Raw genomic sequence first — 14,743 nt, forward strand, 5'->3', positions numbered from 1 at the left:
TCACCCTCATCACCTTTTTAGTAGTATAAAAAAACTATATGGGCTATATTTACGAGGCCCGGTGTGCTTTACACTGAGTGCCGCTATAAAATTTGCTGTCCAGTCTGGACCTTGGGCTGAAGGCTGCTGATGTGTTGTCCATAAAGGAGCTTAAGCTGCATTATATAAAGGGGAGGCTTCCTTCAATGGGTGCTGCAGCTGCTATGTCACTTGTCCTGTCAATTAACTGTGGCTGCTGCTGTGTTGTTGTCCTGTCCATCAGGCTAGGGCTGCATTCCATAAAGGGGTGCTGTGTTGTCCAGGGGAAGGGGGGGGGGGCTCTGCCAATTAGGGGTGCTCTTCCCCAGTGTAAAAAAAAAAAAGTGCCTATTTTCTTTTTTTTTTTTGTAGGTGTGCATTAGCAACTTAGCTGCGTTATTATTGTTCGGTGACCCGCCGCAGTTTATCGTCCACGAATTTGTGACTCTGTAGGTGGTCTGTCTGCACTTGGCAGGGGTGCTTTGTTGTCCATAAAAAGGGGTGCTGTCTGTGTTGTTCATCAAGGGACTGCTGCCTCGTTCAGAGGTGCTCTTCCCCAGTGTAAAAAAAAATAAAAGTGCTTTATCTCTTTTTTGTGTGTGTGCGTTAGCAACTTAGCTGCGCTAATATTGCTTGGTGACACTGCCGGCCTGACCGAAGTTTATCGTCCACGTATTTGTGAACTGTGGTCTGTCCACACTCGGCAGGGGTGCTTTGTTGTCCATAAAGAAGGGGTGCTGTCTGTATTGTTCATCAAGGGGCTGCTGCCTCGTCAGACCGCAGTTTGTTGATATGGAGGACAATCAAATGAGAGGAGAGCAGGAACCACATACCAGTCTTGCAGCTGCTGCCAGCAGTCATGATGACGATGCAGGGCCGTCAACGTCATCTACAAAGGCCGATGCCCAAGGGCTTAAGTCAGGGTATTTAAAATCAAACAAGCAATGTTTTACAGTGTTAAAGAAAAAAAAATAAAAGCTAAGTTCGCTGCAGAGAAACAAAAAATTGGCAATATGCCATTTACTACACGAAGTGGCAAGGAAAGGATAAGGACTTGGCCTTTATTTATGACTGGTGGTTCAGCATCTTATGATGATGTAAATGCTTCTCCCTGTAGAATTGTCAAAAAATTTAAATCGCTAAGGCACATGAACTAACTGTGTGCTTAGAAAAGTCACAGATCCCCAAATAGAGTCCAAGTGTTTCTGCAGTTGCCATGTGTGAGCTGACCTGAGAATCCTCCTTCCACCATTTGTGTGCCCTCTGCAAATGTGGGGATGAGCAGCAAAAGTCAACATGCTGACCTAGAAATTGAGGATGCTTCTGTGGAATTGCACCAGGAGTATGAGGAGGATATTTCAATAGTTTACAATTTCTGGACATTCATAAACTATAAAATTAAAAATGTCAGACAGCAATGCCCCAAACAGCACATAATGCAAAGAAAAGAGGTGCAAGATGGAATTGTCCTTGGGCCCTCCCACCTACTCTTATGTTGTATATATGAAACAGGACATTTACAGTTTAACAAACCAATCACTTCAGCGACAGGGACTGCCACTTGTGGCTGAAATTATTGGTTTGTTTGGGCTGCACAAACAAGCTGCCAATGCGCAGTGGGCATTGGTGGCAATGATTCCATATACAAACTGGCTTTACAGAATAGGTAAGATCAGATATCGTTATAATCATCCCCATCAGTGTGTACATTCTCTTCTTCACACAATATTAATTTGTCCCTGCTGGAATCCACCATTACAGGCGCCTCTGTATTTTTTGGACTTAATTGCTGTTAAAGCTCTTTGCATCTCTTCAAATTTGTGTCCATTGGAAAGAAAGACACAATGTATGACTTAAACCTAGGATCAAGTATGGTCTCCAAAATATAGTGATCTGATTCAAGAAATTGACGACCCTTGGATCCTGGCGAAGCGAATGAAGGGCTTGATCTACAAGTTCGACATGCTTAGTGGAATCACTCCGTTTCAGCTCATCCTTCAGTTTCTCCAGCTGCTTTTGCAAAAGTCTGATTAGGGGAATGACCTGACTCAAGCTGGCAGTGTCTGAACTAACTTCACTTGTGGCAAGTTCAAAGGGTTTGAGAACCTTGCACAACACGGATATTATTCTCCACTGCGCTTGACTAAGGTGCATTCCCACTCTTTCCCTATGTCGTAGTCCGTTGTGTAGCCTTGGATGGCCTTTTGCTGCTCCTCCATCCACTGAAGCATATAGAGGATAGCAACAATACTTACTGGTGCTGCAATCTTCGACATGCAGTTGCTGAATGTCGAAAATGTCCCGAAAACTTTCGGCCCACCAAGAGCATCTCCTGCACGTCCCTGTCATTTTTTAAAAAAATGTTGCACCACCAAATTAATTGTTTGAGCAAAACATGGGACATGTTTGAATTTGCCCAGATGAAATGCTCTCACAATATTGCTGGCATTGTCAGAAGTCACAAATCCTGAGGAGAGTCCAGGCATGGTAAGCCATTTTGCAATGATTTCCCTGACTTTTTCTAAGAGGTTCTCAGCGGTAAGCCTCTTAGTGAAACCAGTGATACAGAGTAGCCTGCCTCTGAATGAGCTGGCATTTGTTAGATGCTGCTGCTGCTGTTTGCACTGTTGGAGGCAATACACCTACCCAGTGGGCTGTCACAGTCATGTAATCTTTAGTTTGCATTGTCTCGCTTGTCCACATATCTGTGGTTAAGTGGACAGTGGGCAAAATGGCATTTCGGAGAACACTATTAAGGTTTTTTTTTTGTCTTAGTACAGACTGGGAATTGCTATTCTAGTGAAGTGGAATCTAGAAGGGACATTGTAGCGGGGACACAATACCTCAATTAACTGTCTATACTCACTGCACTAATGGCGAATATCAGACGCACATCTAATACCAGCATATATGTTATGGCGTCAGTGATCCGCTGTGCAACTGGGTGACTGTTGTCATACTTGCTCCACCTTGCAAAGGATTGTTTAACAGTCATTTGTTTTTATTTAACTACTACTAGTAGTCTTGCTGGTCCCCTTCTGCGATGAAGATTCACTCCCAGCAGCAGCAGCAGGAGGTGTATCGCTTTCAAGGATTCTTCTGAGGAATCAAGGATAGGGGAGGACTGAGTTAGCCTTATCAAATTGGATGCAGGACTAATTCCGATCATTATTAAGGACATTGTTGATTAAGGAGTTTGTGGTGAAGATGCCAGGTGTTTGGATCTAGCAGAGAGAAGGGAGCTAGCTGACACTGGACTGCTTATTGTTACTTTTTTCACGAAAGATTCTGAATCTTGCAAACACCTTGATGGATGTGCTGTAGATGATGTAACAGGGAGGAGGTTCCTAGATAGTAAAGGTAGTTAAGGTCCTTACCTCTACTTACTCTGGCATGACAACGGGTACAAATGGCTTGACAATTGTTGTCCGGATTTGGGTAAAAATGACTCCACAAATAAGAAGTGGATTATTTTGTTTCGTGCCCAAGCATGACAATGGGCTTTTCCTTATCATAGACAACAACTGTTTCCACTGGAGCTTGATTTAAACAAACAACATCCTCATCATCAGCATCCTCATCATCAATATCCTTATTAGTGTTAGCTACACAAATATCTTCCTCATCCTGGTGCACTTCCACAGAAGCATCCTCAATTTCTATGTCAGCATATTGACTTGTGCTGCTCATCCCCACATGTGCAGAGGATGCACAAGTGGTGGAAGGAGGCTCCTCTTTGAGTACAGTATTGGAAAGGTCAGGCTCACACATGGCACCCGCAGGCACACTTAGACTCTCCTCAGGGATTTGTGACATTTCTGAGTGCACAGTTGGTTCCTGTGCCTTTTGAAACGTCTACAGGGAGAAGGGCTTACATCATCATAAGAGGCAGAACCACAAGTCATAATTAAAGGCCAAGACCTTAGCCTTTCCTTGTGAACTTTCCCTTTGATGTTTTTTTCTTTACCACTGTAAAAGATTGGTTCTTTGATTTTAGATGCCCTGACTTAAGCCCTGTATGCCCTTGGGCATTCGCTTTAATAGATGATGTAGACGGACTAGTATTGTCATGACTGGTGGCACTTACAGCAGCTCCAGCACTAGTATGTGGTTCCAGCTCTCCTCTCAACTGATCATTCTTATCAACAAACACAAATGAAGTGGGGTACAGCACACATGCCAATTTGACCCATTTTAAATATTACACTGCAGTATCAATGGCCTACAGTGTCACAATATTATTTATGAATAAGAAAAGAATTACACACTGTGCTATCACTTACAGTGTCACAAGATTTATTTATGAATAAAAATAAATTAATAACACGCTTTGCTACCACTTACAGTGTCACAATATTTTTTATGAATAAGAAAAGAATAACACATTGCGCTACCACTTAGAGGGGTATTCAATATGGAGCAAAAAGGCCGTGCTGGACTTTTCACTCCACATCGGAGATTTTCCTGAGATAAAGTATCGGGCGCGCGCCCGCTTTATCCCCGTATTCAATTTGAAAGCTACGAAAACGGGACCCGGCGAAGTAGGATCAGCGCCAAAAAATGAAATTTACCTAGAATAAATTGTAGGACCCCCCAAAAACTGTAAAAACATGGGGGATCACTATGGGTAAATGAAAGTCAGGGTTTTAAATAGCGGCTGCAGGTGTTTTTTTCCCGACATTGAAGAAGTGATGCAGAAGAGCACTTAGGTTTTATTTTTTTTCATTTTTTTAAGTGGTCCCATCAAATTTGGGGTACATGAAAATGGGTACTAGCATATTTTTAAGTCCCTAAAGTCTTAATTTAAAAATTCTGCAAATATGCACCTGCCGCTAATAGCCTATTCTAGAAAACACCTGCTGCATACTTGCAGAATAGCCCTGAACCTATTTCCCTATTTTTAAACAATTTTTTCCCTTTTTTTTTTTTTACCCCAAATTTTCAATTATTTTTTTGGGGTGTTCCTATTTTTTTTTAAACTTTTTTTGATACAGTTTATTTTAAAATTACATTCCCAGGGATGCAGGCTATTTTTTTTAAGCCTGCACCCTTAAACCCCAATTCTGCACTTTTTTCCGCCACCTATTCAGTGGTGAAAAGTTATCCCCGTTTTTTTTCAAAGACTTTTCGAACCTGCGAAAAGTCTTTGAAATTGAATACGGTGTAAAACTAAAGCCAGACAAAATGACGTCATCGGTGCGAAATTATCGCAAAAACTGACTTTTCGCTCCAAATTGAATTGCCCTGCTAGTGTCAAAAGATTTTTTATGAATAAGAATAACATACTGTGCTACGACTTATAGTGTCACAATACGTGGATGATAAACTACGGTCAGGCTGGCAGTGTCACCGAACAATAATAGCGCAGCAATCTCATACACACAAATAAAAAACATTTTTATTTTTTGAGGAATGATAATTTTGCAAGTGGTAGCGCAGTGTTTTACTCATAACAAAATCTTGTGACACTATAATTTTAACTTTTATTTTTTTACACTGGGGAAGAGCACCCCTGGATTGACAGAGCACCCCCTGGACGACACAGCACCCCTTTATGTACTGCAGCCTTAGCGCCTTGACGGGCAGGAAAACACAGCAGCACCCCTTTGTGTACTGCAGCACCAGCTCTTTTATAGACAACACAGCAACACCCATTTATGTACTGCAGCCCCAGCCCCTTGATGGTACTACAGACCCAGCCCCTTGATGGACAGGACAACACAGCAGCCCGGCTCTATGTACTGCAGCCCCCCTTTATGTACTGCAGCCCCAGCCCCCTGATGGTACTGTAACCCCAGCCCCTTGATTGACAGGACAACAGTGACAGCAGCCCCAGCCCGACAACACTGCACCCTTGAGAAGTTGAGAACGCGTGCACAGACAGAGCAGCACAGAGCACGCCTGTTCTGTACACTCTCCATAGCAGGAGTGAAAATGGTGCCAACCATCGGGGCGTTTATAGAATCCAAAATCCGCGAGAATCCGAAAGTGGGATGATGACGTTTTTCCTCGCTTTGGATTCTGAGTTAGGTGGGGAACCCGAGCCGGACTCTGGGCCCAATTGAGACCGCTCGCTAGGATGCATTTGCACGCAGCCAGCCGATGTTTGCAATCTGCGCATGCGTACACATCAAATTGCACTTGTGTGAGCCAGTTGGAGCGATCGGGAAGCGTTCGCTCGCTGCGCATAGACAGCCCGGCTGAATGAGTGATAGGAGAAGCCGTTTGTGGGTGGTGACAGGGGCTGGCCGCTAGAAACGGGGGAGTGGAGGTGCGAACTCAGACCTGCCTGAGCATCTAAATGCCGTTTCGGAGGCGTGCATAATTAAGAGGCAGCGTTATAGTACATGTCAATTGGCTGAGTTTTACACTTAAGTCATACTTGCCGACAATCTGGCTGCTCCTTCCGGGAGGGAGCAGCCAGATCGGCAGAACAGGGGGCGTGGCCGGCAAAAGGGGGCGTGTCCAAAGGAGCTGAGGTCGGTTTGCGGGCGTGACAGGGGGCGGGGCCACGCGATTACATCATTTTAGCCCCGCCCCCGCTACACCATGTAGAAAAAAAGGCATTGCGAAGCAGGGGGCGGGGCCAAAATGACGCAAATCGCGTCAGCGGCCCCCCACTGCGGGGGTTAATCAGGTAATCGGGAGGGGGGGTCGGGGGATCGGCGGCAGGCGGGAGGCTTGCCTGCCTTTCCGGGGGGGCGGGAGCTGCACCCATTTAACGGGAGGCTCCCGCCCGAATCGGGAGGGTAGGCAACCCTGACTTAAGTGCTTGCGGTAGGGAATGGTCAACCACAAGTGCTGCGTATGCATCCGATGGTACTCGATGTTACCGATGGTTACATACACTTCCTGGAGATGACGTGCGCAAGTGGGCGTCTTAAGACAGGCTGGTGGGCATCTGCATACACAATGCGATTGCATGCTAAGACATAGTGGGCGTGCTAATGCCTTGCCGTGCGATCGCCTGCATTGCTGTTAGTTAGCTGAATTTGTAAACGCATCTAGCGAGTGGGTCTGAATTGAGCCCTCTGATATTACTATGATCCCCTATGTTGGGGTGGGTCCGGTTCTCGGAGAACTGGATCAGCTCATCTCTAATATAAACCCCAGAGATGTCACAGAGCTTTACAGGGGGCTGAAAATAAAGAGCAATCATCACCTACACAACACTCTATATAGATCTTTATGAGCGATCTCATATCCAGAAACCACTCCCCAGCATCTGCATAGACATCATGGACTATCTGTGGCAGCAGGAGCATGCAGGCATTGTCCTCTCTTCTACATCCACTTTACACTGCTTAGACAAACCTAAAAGGGAGTTACCAATGTAGCTGCACAACCGAAAGCAATACAATAATTATAAAAAGTACACAATCAAGCCTAATGGTGCAAGCAGCCAGGGGCGTCAAGAGCCGCATCGGGCCTGGGGAAGGGGGCGTGGCCTAATCACGTGAGTCATGGCCACACCCCCTTAGGATTAAAAAACCCTGAAAAATTGGGCGCTGGGGAGGGGGATGCTGTGAGTCCCTCAGTCCAGCGCAAGGTTCAGGGGGGGGGTGCGGACCCGGGCCCTCGCCTGGCCCCTCTAGTGGGCCCGGGTAATTAGTACCCACCCCCCCTCTTGCAAGTAGCTCCCAAATGGGTTAGTCTGGACAGTGACGTGTGGTGAGGTCAATGCCTGGGGAGGCACACATGTATAAAAACTCTGGAGCATGACAGGGAGTATGATATGGGAGGGAGTATGACAGGGGACGCTCTGCCCTGAGTCTGGATTACATAATATCCATATAATGAAACAAAAAAAAGGGGGAAGGTGGAGTGAAGAAACCTTCATATAATGAGTACGTGTACTATAATAAACCAGGGACCACAAATGTCTGGCTATATAATAAAAAGTGATATTAAAAATAAAAAAACAAAGACAACAGGTGTCTATAGATAAAGCATAAAATCACAAAACACTGCTTACCAATTCAACACTGCTGACTGAATAAAGTACCTCTGGTCCCGGGTAAAGTTCCCGGTGCTACACAATTAGAGTACCGCGATCAGCCCGTGACTAGCCCAGAGGCAACAATCAACATAGATTTTTGCTCGAACCTCTGAATTGAATAGCTATTTATATAGCCCCGGCACTTTACCCGGGAATACATGCCGCGTGGTACAACCTACGGCTAACTGAATCTCCCCCAAAGTTTTATGTTTGTTGGTGGAATTTCTCTTCATGTCGTCCACTGCAAAGACATTTGAGGACCTAATTCAAATTCCTTGTTTAATAATCGCTTCTCCAGAATAAGTAACAAAAGGGCCTGATTCAGCAGCATTCCCAAATGCAACTACGTACGCAGATCGGGTGATTGTTCGCCATTGCGCATGCGTATAAGCTGCACTGCGATTACATAGAAGAATCCATCACAGAGTAAGTGACAGGCTTTGAGCGTTTAGGGGAGGTGACGGGGGAGTGGTTGGACAAACGCGGGCGTGCCGTGAGCGTGCATAAATTAGCCACTGAGATTGCATACGCAGCTTGAGTACTCGCTGCGTGTGATGAGACCTGCAGTTTCTGATGTCTGGTGTAAATATTGCGTGACGGTCTATTGTGCGTCAATAGTACGGATGTATACTTATAAGTAGCACGGATATGAGAAAGCAGTAGTAGGCATCTCAATGCCGGATGACCAGTGGCAGATATTAGCATAGTTTCACAGCTGCATTCCGTACGAATTTGCAGCTTCGTACACAATTGCGATCCTTACTGAATCAGGCCCAAAGTACGGTTTGATATCTTACACTATTTAATTGTTATCTACAATAAAATTACTTTTTTTAATTAAATATATATTTTTCTGCAGATACAAAATTAAAGAGAAGCTCCAAGCAGCAAAGAAAAATGCTGATGACCTAGAGACTGTGCTTGAAGACTACTTTGACATAATCCAGAAGAAATTGGATGAAGAGCTTCAGGTGAAATTCCCAGTGTTCAAGAACAAGGTTGTACCCATTTTAGAGGACTTTGGTGACACACTAGAGGAACAGTTGGAGACATTAGTGAAGGAAGTTGTGCCGATAGGATCTCAGCTTTATGATGGAATAACTAAACAAGTGAATAGCTTCATGGACAATTTAAGAACCATAGCAGTGAAGGGTTGGGACTCGCTGATAGCTGAGATAGAGCTTGCACAAGACAAGGTGCAAGCCTAACATGGATGATGTCCAAGCAGAGTGTGAGAAGTACAACAGTAATATTAGAAATGCTAAGAGGTTGCAGATACAGGTGGAGAAACAAATGGATGAGATAGCAGAATGCTTTACATTTCATCTGGAGAACCTGAAAGAACACACACTTCCAAATGCTGAAGAGATCTGGAAAAATACAATTTGGTGAAGAAGAAGGTACCTCTCAAAAAATGAATAGAACAAGGTGGAATATGAGAGGTGAATGCATGACGTGTAATTTGGATGGCAACTTTAAATAGATACCATTGATTCATTAAATGTATTAGACACAATCATTAATTTCATTTTATCTCGCAGACTTTTATTTCTTTTCCACTATTCTCGCTACAATATTTCCATTCAATTCTCCCTTAATAAATTATATTTTGAGTAATAAAAAGGGTCTGGCAGTCGGATCAGCTGGCTGCACTTAGTGTCTACATGTTTCAGCTATTAATAGCCTCTTCTAAGGTGATGTGGAGATACTGTACAGTTAATATGCTTCTACGTATTTGTATATTTGTACTCCATGGAAATGTGGGATGTATGATTAATTACCTAACAATAGGGAGGGACTAAATTGTAATTACCCAAAAGTAAAAGATGCTAAACCTGTGCATACAAACTTAGGACCATATTCTCTATGGATGGCTATTGCGATCAGAGCCAGGGGTGCCGACAGCCGCGCCGGGCTCAGGGGAAGAAGGGGGCGTGGCCTAATTGTGGGAGGCGGGGTCACCCATTCCGCTCCTGATTGCAGCTGTGGTTACGCATTCAGATCTGCTGTGAAAATATGCTGTTTGCAATCACAAAGCTAGCATACGCCCACTACGCTTTTGCACATCCGTTATACCTTGCTGCCCTGCATATACATCATGAACATCGTGTAACATCGGTCCCTCACACACAATTACAGCAGCAGCTCGTTGCATGCAGTAAGTACTCAAGCTACGTATGCCATCGCAGTAGCTAATTTCTGCATGCCCATGGAAAGGCGTTCAAACGGACAGACACGCCTACATTTCTCCGACCACTCCGCTGTCACCACCCTCAAACCCCGACTTCCCGTCACTCACTCTGCGATAGCTTTCTATCTGTGTTCGTGATCACAGTGCGATTGTGCTAAATTGCGCACGCACACTGTGGTGTATACACATGTGCGGTATGCTCCATCGACTGATCTGCGTACGCTGTTGCAATTGCGATCCATGATGAATTAGGCCCATTGTCTTTAGTCGGTAGTCACTATTCATGTAGGAAATCCCATAGTTCAAAAGACGCCTGATTGCGTATGAATATAACCAATGTCATCATCATACAGAGGTTCAACCAAACTCATATCCCCTGTGTCCCCTTCAGCTTCCTGTGTCCCCTACAGCCTCATGCTCCTTGTGTCTCTCCAGTCTCATATGCCTGGTGGTAGCAGTGGAAGCTAGTGACACCCCATGTGTCACTCCACCTACCCCTGTGCCACTCCAGCTCCCCAATGTCTCTCCAGCTCACCATGTGTCACTCCAGATGCCCCCTGTGCCCTTAAGTTCCCCATTGTCACTCCTGCTCACCATGTGTCACTCCTGCTTCAGCCTGTGTTACTCCTGCTCCCCAATGTCATTTCATCTCCCCCCTTGTGTCACTCCAGCTCTCCCTGTGCTTCTCCAGCCCCTAATGTGTCACTCCAGCTCCCCCCTGTGTAACTCTAGTTCCCCAATGTCAATACAGCCCCCCATGTTTCACTCTAGTTCTCCAATGTCATTCCAGGCCCTCCCATGTGTCACTTCAGCTCCCCCTTGTGTCACAGAGTTAAGTGCAGGGCCCACCCAATTACACTCATAATACTTATCATGCTGGCTGCATTCTCCTTATCTGTAAGGTCTCATGCATGCCTAGGGATGGCCATTAACATGAATGGTTCTCCGCCATCGATGGCTGAGTGGGACCCAATGGTGTTTTTTATGGGACAGAGCTTAGCCCTGCCCCCAGTGGCTGATAAGCCCCATGCCCATTTCTGGGCCATGCACCCAGCAGTAGTGGCCTTCAAGGGGTGCAAGCCACAGATGTTGTTTGTGCCATCGATGGTAATCTCTGATGGCACCACCAATGACCATTCTTACTCATGCTTGGAGAACGGAACAGTCTGCAAATGTACAAGTGTATTCAACAGTAAAGTGGCAAATAGTTTGCAGACATTCCCTGGCTATCAGAATATGCTCGGCAGACAGGGAGAGATCAGATTACACACTGAAAAGAGTCCAACTGAAAGCTCAGCTATCATCCACCTGATAAGTGTTACAGCACTGAGCCTGGCCCGAAGCACTGAAAATGGGACTGGCCCAGGCAACAACTGGCACCCTGCCCCTCGGTCCAGCCCACCCCTTTTCCTAATATTGACCTCTCCCCATAGTCGGAGTATGGCATAAAGATTACTCAGGCAAGCATGCAATGTAACACAGAGTCCCCTTAATTGCACATACTGTGAATGATGTTATGTGTTTGTCAGTTTGTCAATGAGACAAGGAATGATCAGTTAAAGTGCATGGTGCTAAAACTGTTAAAAGAATACAAATAAAAATGAATTCGAGAAACTTACCAACAAAAATTTCAATAGGACTTGAAACCATTTAATGGTGTTGGCTGTCAGCTGATAAATAACTTCAAAATAAGCCACTGTAGACTATCTTGAGTATTATGGTTTATATATAATTTTTGATAGTTAAGTGAAGTATGTGTTCTCATGTAACTTCATCTTGCTTCCTCTGTAGGTGCAAATGGGATGGCGGATTATAAAAATAGATCCTATGTAAAGAATTAGGGGTCTATTCATTATCACTTAATTTTTACAAAAGCAGGTGAAAATTAACATTTTTACTTGCTTTTATAGAAATTAAGTTTTGGGACCATTCATCAAAAAGGCAATGCAGGAGATATCACAGATATCTCCTGCTTACCGTCCTCTCCCAATGTGGCCCGCTGTCCCCATACACTAGTATCACAGATATCTCCTGCTTACCGTCCTCTCCCAATGTGGCCCGCTGTCCCCATACACTAGTATCACAGATATCTCCTGCTTACCGTTCTCTCCCAATGTGCCCCACTGTCCCCATACACTAGTATCACAGATATCTCCTGCTTACCGTTCTCTCCCAATGTGCCCCACTGTCCCCATACACTAGTATCACAGATATCTCCTGCTTACCGTTCTCTCCCAATGTGCCCCACTGTCCCCATACACTAGTATCACAGATATCTCCTGCTTACCGTTCTCTCCCAATGTGGCCCGCTGTCCCCATACACTAGTATCACAGATATCTCCTGCTTACCGTTCTCTCCCAATGTGGCCCGCTGTCCCCATACACTAGTATCACAGATATCTCCTGCTTACCATTCTCTCCCAATGTGCCCCGCTGTCCCCATACACTAGTATCACAGATATCTCCTGCTTACCATTCTCTCCCAATGTGGCCCGCTGTCCCCATACACTAGTATCACAGATATCTCCTGCTTACCTTCCTCTCCCGATGTAGCCCGCTGTCCCCATACACTAGTATCACAGATATCTCCTGCTTACCGTTCTCTCCCGATGTGGCCCGCTGTCCCCATACACTAGTATCACAGATATCTCCTGCTTACCGTCCTCTCCCAATGTGGCCCGCTGTCCCCATACACTAGTATCACAGATATCTCCTGCTTACCGTTCTCTCCCAATGTGCCCCACTGTCCCCATACACTAGTATCACAGATATCTCCTGCTTACCGTTCTCTCCCAATGTGGCCCGCTGTCCCCATACACTAGTATCACAGATATCTCCTGCTTACCGTTCTCTCCCAATGTGCCCCACTGTCCCCATACACTAGTATCACAGATATCTCCTGCTTACCTATGTCTCCCAATGTGGCCCGCTGTCCCCATACACTAGTATCACAGATATCTCCTGCTTACTGTTCTCTCCCAATGTGGCCCGCTGTCCCCATACACTAGTATCACAGATATCTCCTGCTTACCGTTCTCTCCCAATGTGCCCCACTGTCCCCATACACTAGTATCACAGATATCTCCTGCTTACCGTTCTCTCCCAATGTGGCCCGCTGTCCCCATACACTAGTATCACAGATATCTCCTGCTTACCGTTCTCTCCCAATGTGGCCCGCTGTCCCCATACACTAGTATCACAGATATCGCCTGCTTACCTTCCTCTCCCAATGTAGCCCGCTGTCCCCATACACTAGTATCACAGATATCTCCTGCTTACCTATCTCTCCCCCGCTGTGACCCGCTGTCCTCATACACTAGTATCACAGATATCTCCTGCTTACCTTCCTCTACCAATGTGGCCCGCTGTCCCCATACACTAGTATCACAGATACTGGTATCTCCTGCTTACCTTCCTCTCCCAATGTGACCCGCTGTCCCCATACACTAGTATCACAGATATCTCCTGCTTACCTTTCTCACCCAATGTGGCCCGCTGTCCCCATACACTGGTATGGGGACAGAAATTCATCAAGCTCTGAAAATATTATATTTTAAGAGCTAGACTGCGGGAGCATTCGTCATCTTCAGATGATATTTTCTCCTGCACTCTGCACTTACCCTGCTCCTTCCCTATGGGAAGGAGTCCCGGGTTGCGAAGAAGGATTCCTCCGCCCCTGTCCGGTTCCTTCCACCGGACGGCATGGCTTTGTGCACTTGGGTTAACTCTGTTCACGCAGGTGCACTAGCACTGCGGAGTCGACTCGGCAGTGCTAAGTTTCACTGCTCCAAAAGGAGCAGTGAAGCTGCTTCGGGGAACTAGCTGTTTTTCGGATCAGCTGTCTCTGCGCCGGAGCAATGATGAATTGATGCTTGTCGCCAGTTAGTATGTTAATTATTGTGGTCCTATCGGACCCCGATAATTATCATAATAAATAGACCCTTTAAAGTAAACAAGCCATTAATATGTATTAAAAAAAACAATGCCTTTGCTATGTTCTTTGGAGTTTGACCCTCAATTTATTTTAAGGTTTGGTAAACAGAAACCAGTGTTTGCTATCTCTTAAACCAGCAACTCTGCAAGCTATAGCAACTTTAGAAGATAAATAAATCAGGAACATCTTTATTATTGTACCAGCTAAAGTGACCCGTTCATTGCATATTGCACAACAATTTTCCAGTGAAAGTTTGTTTTACATGTGTACATGAGGCTGGGAGAGAGGCAACAGTGCTGCGGACTGATGCCGAGATGTACGCTAATGTAATCGCACCTGCAATCTCTTACAGATCGCGTTTGCTAAAATATGCTAATGGATTTTAAAGCTTACCTGAGCATAGGGACGCCCACTGCTGCCTTCTCATATCTAACGACGTACAACTGCGTAAACTAGGGATGTGCGCCGGACCATTTTTGCCGTATTTGGATTTGGCTCAAATTCGTCGTCCGGATTTGGATTTGCCAAACTGCGGTGACTGGATTTGGATTTGGATTTTTTTACAAAAATTGACAAAAAAAGCTAAAATCACATAAATTGG

At 45.4% G+C, this 14,743-nt stretch overlaps 1 pseudogene; it reads left to right on the forward strand.

Annotated features, from left to right (window-relative positions):
• Positions 1-9,409, forward strand: part of LOC148513736 (uncharacterized) — a 62,218-nt pseudogene extending 52,809 nt beyond the window's left edge.
• The last annotated feature ends 5,334 nt before the right edge of the window (positions 9,410-14,743 follow it).

The sequence above is a fragment of the Taudactylus pleione genome, unplaced genomic scaffold, assembly GCF_031769625.1.
Source record: "Taudactylus pleione unplaced genomic scaffold, aTauple2 ptg000270l, whole genome shotgun sequence".
NCBI lineage: Eukaryota > Metazoa > Chordata > Amphibia > Anura > Myobatrachidae > Taudactylus > Taudactylus pleione.